The sequence below is a fragment of the Elephantulus edwardii genome, unplaced genomic scaffold (genome assembly GCF_000299155.1).
Source record: "Elephantulus edwardii isolate Elephantulus edwardi_28Jun2011 unplaced genomic scaffold, EleEdw1.0 scaffold00223, whole genome shotgun sequence".
Classification (NCBI taxonomy): domain Eukaryota; kingdom Metazoa; phylum Chordata; class Mammalia; order Macroscelidea; family Macroscelididae; genus Elephantulus; species Elephantulus edwardii.
The window spans coordinates 2,336,839-2,344,309 of record NW_006399973.1 but is presented as its reverse complement, the minus strand read 5'-3'; the positions used below and the strand labels follow the sequence as shown (position 1 = coordinate 2,344,309).

The 7,471-nt window shown below is 38.6% G+C and overlaps 1 pseudogene; it reads left to right on the top strand.

Moving 5' to 3' along the window:
• Window positions 1-149: 149 nt before the first annotated feature.
• LOC102867510 lies at window positions 150-626 on the top strand (annotated as a pseudogene).
• Window positions 627-7,471: the final 6,845 nt, after the last annotated feature.

Genomic DNA, 7,471 nt, shown 5'->3' with positions numbered 1-7,471 from the left:
TAGGGCTGTTGTACATAGGGTCATTATGAGTCACAAACGACTCGACGGCACATAACAATAACAAGAAGAATTCTGTCCATGAGGCACATACTAAAATGAACAAAAAATAACAAACCATAAACCACTCCAGTTCCCCTGAAGCCGCAGCCATGAAGGTTGAGCTGTGCAGTTTCATCGGGTACAAGATCTACCCCGGGCACGGGAGGCACTACGCCAGGACTGACGGGAAGGTGTGTTCCAGTTTCTTAATGCAAAATGCGAGTCGGCTTTCCTTTCCAAAAGGAATCCACGGGAGAGAAATTGGACTGTCCTCTACAGAAGGAAGCACAAAAAAAGGCCAGTCGGAAGAAATTCAAAAGAAAAGAACCCGCCGAACAGTCAAATTCCAAAGGGCCATCACTGCTGCATCTCTTGCTGATATAATGGCCAAGAGGAATGAAAAGCCTGAAGTTAGAAAGGCTCAATGAGAACAAGCTATCAGGGCTGCCAAGGAAGCAAAAAAGGCTAAACAAGCATCTAAAAAGACTGCAATGGCTGCTACTAAGGCTCCCACGAAAGCAGCGCCTAAACAAAAAATTGTGAGGCCTGGGAAAATTTCTGCTCCCTGAGTTGGTGGAACATGCTAAGTTGGCACATAAGACTTAAATAAAGATTAAAAAAAAAAAGAAGAAGAAGAAAAAACCTATATGAAAATAAAAGAACCAAATTCATCGCTGTTAAGCCAATTCCAACTCATAGCAATCCTACAAGATAGCGTAGAACTGACCCATAGGGTTTCCGAGGCCTTGATCTCTGTGGAAGCAGACGGATGCATCCTTCTGCAGAATTGTTAGTGGGTTCAAACCACTGTTCTTTAGGTTAGCAGCTGAACACTTAACCCACTGCACCACCAAGGATCCTATAGAACTTTTTGAAAGTGTGTTAAATAAATGCATAAATAAGCATGCAGATGTCTCCACGGGAACCATCTTGGATATATTAAATGATCAAGTTCAATAGGCTTCCCTTCAATGTATGTTAAATAAATATGTCCCCCCCAAAATACCCCTTTACTGTTATCCAGCTGATTCCAACTCATAGCAATGCTGTAGAACAGAGTAGAATGGCATCCAAGGATTTCTAAGGTTATAATCTTTGCAGGAGCAGATTGCCACATATCTCTTCCACAGAGCAGCTGGTGGATTTGAATTGCCAACTGTTTGATCCTTTGCCAGATTCTTAACCACTGTGCCACCTGGGCTCCTAAATGTAACTCAAAGGAGAATGTGATAAGTGGAAAAATATAAATTGTCTAAAAGGACAGGATTTAGAGCTAATTGTATATGCAATCACTATAAATAGGTAACTTGATGGCACCTAACGACAATTTTATCATGAGTCAACTAAGAAACTACTGAGTTAGCAAGGATTTATTTTCTACTACTGTGAGAATTGAGAGTTAAAGATAGAAGTCTAATTTTAGAAAAGGAAAGAGAAAGAGAATTGTGTGTATCTAAATATGTTGTTGAGTGCTGTTCAGACTAAAACTACTTGATAAAATTTTCTTGGTTGTAATCTTTATGGAAGTAGATTGCCACGTCGTTTTCCAAGAGAGCTGCTGGGTGGAAATGAACTAACAATCTTTGGGTTAACAATTGAGACTTACTCAATGTGACACTGCTGTTGCTGTTATGTGCTGTTGAGTCGCTTGTGACTCACAGTGACCCTGTGTATAACAGCTATGAACTCTGCTCTATTCTGAGCCAACCTCATTATCTTTGACATACCCACCCCACTACCCCATCTCATTGAGAGTCTTCCTTTCTTGTTCTGTCCCTCCAGTCTCCCAAGCATGATGTCCCTCTCCAAAGACTGGTTCCTCCTTGCAACATGTCCAAAATATATCAGATGAAGCTTCAGAATCCTTGCCTCCAAGGAGCAGCCTGGTTTCACCTTCTCCTGGACAAACTTGTTTGTTCTTCTAATGGTCTGTGGTATATTCAATACTCTTCCAGCACCACAGCTCAAAGGGATCAATTCTCTATCATCAGTAGTCATTGTCTAGCTTTCTGATGCATGGCAAGTAATTGCAAAGACCGCAACCTGGATCAGATGCACCTTAGTCTCCAGGCTCACATCTTTGCTCTTTAGTACTCTGAAGAGGTCCCTAATAGTAGATTTTTCCCAATGTAATTAATCTTTTCATTTGCTGGCTGCTGGTACCAAGAATGTTGATTGTGGAGCCAAATAAACTGAACTTGACATTAACAATCTCAATCTCTTCACCATCTATCATGATGCTGCCAATCAGCCCAGTGGTGAGAGTTTTTGTTTTCTTGATATTGAGCTTCAATCCATATTGAAGGCTGCAGTCCTTGATCTTCTACATAAGCGCATAACAATTGACATATTTCAACAAACAGACACTGCCATGGATGCGTTCACCGAGTTGTGTCAAGAAATCTGGAGGAGAACAGCTGGCCAACTGACTGGAAGAGATATGTATTTGTTCCCATTCCAAAGAAAAGTGACCCTACAGAGTGTGGAAGTTATCAAACAATACTAATTAATATCACATGCAAGCAAGATTCTTCTGAAAATTGTCCCAAAATGACTGGAATAGCACATCAACAGAGTATTGCCTGATGTGCAGGCTGGGTTTAGAAGAGGCCGTGGTAGTAGGGATATTATGGGTAATGTTAGATGGATCTTGGCTGAAAGCAGAAAGTACTAGAGGAATGTTTGTGTCTTATTGACTGTGCAAAGGCGTTTGACTGTGTGAATCACAACAAGTTGTGACAAACCTTGAGGAGAATAGGAATCCTAGAATACTTTCTTGTGCTCATGTGAAACCTATACTCAGATCAGGAAGCAGGTTTTGGCTAACAAGTAGATTGGCAAAGCAGACCCATTCAGAGGCTCCCTGAGAAAGACTGGTGTCCTCCTTATATCAGCATTGTTGTTGTTGTTGTTGTGTGCAATCAAGCTGGAATCAACCCATAGCTGACCCTCCTGCAGGTTTTCAGAGACAGTAAATTGCATGGAAGCAGATGGTCCCATGGAGTAGCTGATGGATTCAAACCAAGTGCCTTTTAGATTGCAGCATAGCTTTTTATCACTAGAAAACCCTATGAAGCTGCTTTGCTTTGTCATCAGAAGCAGTTCTTTGTCACCCAGTCACAATAATAAATTTGAAAATGTAACTACATATGTCTTTTGAATAACATTCTACTTTTATGAATCTAGCCCACAAAAACAGATACATGAGTGAGCTAATATACCCATTTACTGATATCATAAAATATAATGTAGACTGCTCAATTTGTAAATTACTATGAATGCTACTAGATTTTCTAGAATAGAATAGTGAAATTAAATTCAATAATTAAATGAATACCAATAGGAGACCAGTTAAATTATGATGGAATTGCTATGACCTTACGGAATGAGAAACAGTCAGTAAAGTGATAAAAAAATGAGTGTCTATTCCATTTTTGTTTTTAAATAGCTATTAAGTACAATATTGAGATATCACTAAAAACTTATCAGCATGACAAAATTAAAAAATAGCACAAAATTAAAAAATAGCAATACCACCAAATACTGCCAAGTATGCAGAGCTACTGAATTACTCCTACATTGCTGGTGGGAATGTCAAATGGTACAGCTGCTCTAGTAAACACTTTGACAGTTTTGATAATACTAAATTGTAAACAAAGTTTTCTACAACATCAATAAGAAATCACCACAAACGGAATGATTTCCAATAATAGACATTTATCTACCACACTTTTGAAAGGTAGAATTAAAAAATCTAAGTGTAGGCAGGGCATGCTTTCTCTGAAGGTCCTACCAAAGATCCTTTTCCTTGCCTTTCATTTAGATTCAAACGTTGCCACAAATTCTTAATATTCCTTGACACATAGCCATATCACTTCAATTTTTGTCTTGTAATCACATGGTGTTCTTCCTGTAGGTCTTTGGTTCTGTGTCTCCTTTCTTAAAAGGATATTAGTCATATTGGATCTTTTATTGTTGGCATTGTTTACTTGTATGTTTAATTGACTATGCAAAGGAATTCAATGATGTGGATCATAATAAGTGATAGATAACATTGAAAAGAAGGGGAATTCCACAACACTAAATTGTACTCATGCAGAACCTGTACATGAACCAAGAAACAGTTGGTCAAACAGAACAAGGAGATATTACATGGTTCAAAGTTAGGAAAAGTGTGTGTCAGGGTTGCAGCCTCTCCTCATACCTGTTCAATCTGTATGCTGAACAAATAATCTAAGAAGCTAGACTACATGAAGAACACTATACAGCAGGTTTGGAGAAAGAATCATCAACAACTTGCATTAAATAGATGACATAACCTTACTTGTAGAAAGTGAAGAAGACTAGGAATACTTACTGAAGAAAATACAAAACTACACTATATGGATGTGGCCAGGAAAGATCGGTCCTTGGAGAAGGACATCATGCTCAGAAGGGTGGACGGACAGTGCAGGAGAGGCAGATCCCGGATGAGATGGATTGATACAGTCACTGGAACAATGGGGGTTGGTGTGTCAGAGTTAGTGAGACTGGCTCAGGACAGGGAAGGGTTCAGAGCTGCTGTACATAGGGTCACTATACATCTCAGGCAACTCAACGGCACATACCACCAATAACATATTATGACAGGTTTGGAAGCAAGAGTGGCATCCACTTCCTAAACAACATGCCTCGAGAAACTCTGAACTTTGGTAAATGTTGATAGTTGTAGAGGGGCCTCAGGCCTTTTGTTCATAGGGTTGCAATGAGTTGTGCTCGACTCAAAGGCAATCAATAACAACACAATAACATACCTCAACATCAAGAAAACAAAAATCCTAATTACTAGACCAATAAGCAACATCATGACAAATAGATAAAACATTGAAGTTGTCAAAGATTTCATTTTATGTGGATCCACAGTCAACATTCATAGTAACAGTAGTCAAGAAATCAAGAAAGCAAATGATATATTGGCCAAATCTGCCAGCAAGAATCTCTTTAAAGTACTAAAGAACAAGGATATAAATTTTAAGCATCTGACTCAAATAATGGTATTTTCAATTTCTTCATATGTATGTGAGAGTTGGATAACAAATAAGCAAGACTGAAGAATTGATGCCTTTGAATCACAGTTTTAGTGAAGAGTATTGAATATATACCGTAGGTTGCCAAAAGTACAAACAAGTCTGTCTCGGAAGAGTTATATTGCATCTTATCTCCAGAGAAATTTTTCCCCAGGTCACATTTTGAGGTTTTGGGAAGGACATGAACTTTTTGGAGACATTGTTCAGCCCAGTATCCTCCACAGAAGAGAGGATGGTGAGTCTTTGATTCACTGAACTTTAACCTGTTGTTTGTTATTGTGTACCACGGAGTCGGAACCGACCCATAGCTGACTCTTTGGCAGGTTTTCAGAGGCAGTTAATCATACGGGAGGAGATTGGCCATCCTTCTCCTAGGGAACAGCTGGTGGCCTTGAACCGTGTGCCTTTCAGATTGCAGCATAGCTTCTTGCCACTAGGCCACTAGAGGTCCCTAGTATGGTCAGGAAAAACCAACTGCTAGAAAAGAACATCAAGGACTGTTATGCTGAGTGAAATATCTCAGTCGCAAAAGGACAAATACTGCACAGTGCCACTGTTGTAAAGTGGGACTGACATCGGAGTTGGAGGAAACTAAGAGGGGATAAATAATGTATACTGCATTGAAACAGATGAATGTGAGAACTATTTAGGAGGAATATGTGATTAGGTATTATTATCATGACAGGAGTCCAGAATGAAAGCTGCATAGTGGAGTGGGGGGATTGTATAACAATCAAAGATTTTTTTTTTTTTTTTTTTACTTTTCAAAGAGAAAAGCAATCTGGGGGGGAGGGAGGAGTGGGCAGGGAGGAAAGTGTGCAACAATGAATGGAAATCCAAAGACTCTGAAAACTTTCATTAAAATATATATATAAAAAAAGAACATCAGGATCAAAAAAAAACACATGAAGATGGTGCAAGCCTGGAAAGATTTTGTTCTATGGTATCTGGAGCCAAAGCTTACTTGAGGACAAGTAACAATAACATCATTCAACTCATTATTCTACCAGATAACCTAAAAATTGCTCTCATAGGCTTTATCCCAGAGAAGTAGACTTGCACAAAAACCTATACAGGAAGGTTCGCAATGTTGTATTTGTGATGTGTTCTTCAACCATTGAGTAGTTAAAGCTGTGGTGCATCCATGCTATGGAACTTCTCAGGAATAAAAAGAACAAATCATTGACATACACAATAACTTAATAACATAAGGAGTCTCTAATGAATTACACAAAACATAAAAAGCCTAATTCCTAAAGCTTACAACGCTATGCAATTTCATTTATATAACATTTTTCTTGAGATTTGAATGAAAGTTTATAGATCAAATTGATTTCCCATTCAATCATTCAAATGCATATTGGGTAGTAAATTGACTACAATACCCACATGGTAATGGCATTCTTCCTGCTTTCTCCCTCTGATTCTCATTCTCTTTGATCCTTCTACCTTACTCCTTTCTGCCTTCTGAGCTTTATCTCTTTTTAATACTGTGTATTTGATTGTCCTAAGGAGTACCTACCCTGATGTCATTCACCTGGTAAACCAGTCTATTGTGGGGAGGCAAGTCGAGCCACTGGGGTGAGTCTAGTTCCAGATTCAAAGGTTGAACAAAGCCAGTCTCTGGGTTCCACCCATCTATATCAAACCAGCAAGCATGGCTACTTTTATGTTTTTTAGTTTTGCTCAATCTTTTTCTCCTACTCTTTTCAGGAACTTCTACTGTGATCTCTTAGAGTTGATTTAAGACCCTTTAGAAATGACAGTATTTTAGAAGTGAAAAACTAGAATACTATATGCCAGTAACCAGGGTGTGAAAGTGAGTAGAAAGGAAGTGACCACAGTTATAAAAGGGCAATAAGATAAATAAACTAGGATAAAAAAATAGAAGCAAAAAAAGATATTAAATATTTGGTGAATTAATGTAAAAAAAGGGCAATGAGGGATGTGTGTGGTGGAATTTTTCAGAATGCTGACTGCAGTGGTGAATACATGAATTAGATCTATCTAGAGTTTAATACACACATGCAAAAGAGTGAAAATCAAACTGGGAAGATCTGAATTAGATGGGTAGAATATTTCAATAATGATAGCCTGGTTTGTAATATTAATTGTAGTTTCACAAAATATTACCATTGAGAGGAATATAAAGTGCATAATAAATCTCTGCACTATGTCTTCCAATTGCATTTAAGCCTACACTGTTGTTGTGTACTGTGGAGTCAGGACCACTCCCTGCTGACTCTCCAGTAGGTTTTCAGAGGCAGTTAATGGAATTGGAGGAAATTGTCCATCTTTCTCCCATGGAACAGCTGGTGGATTTGAACCATGTGTCTACTGATTGACAGCACAATTACTTACCACTA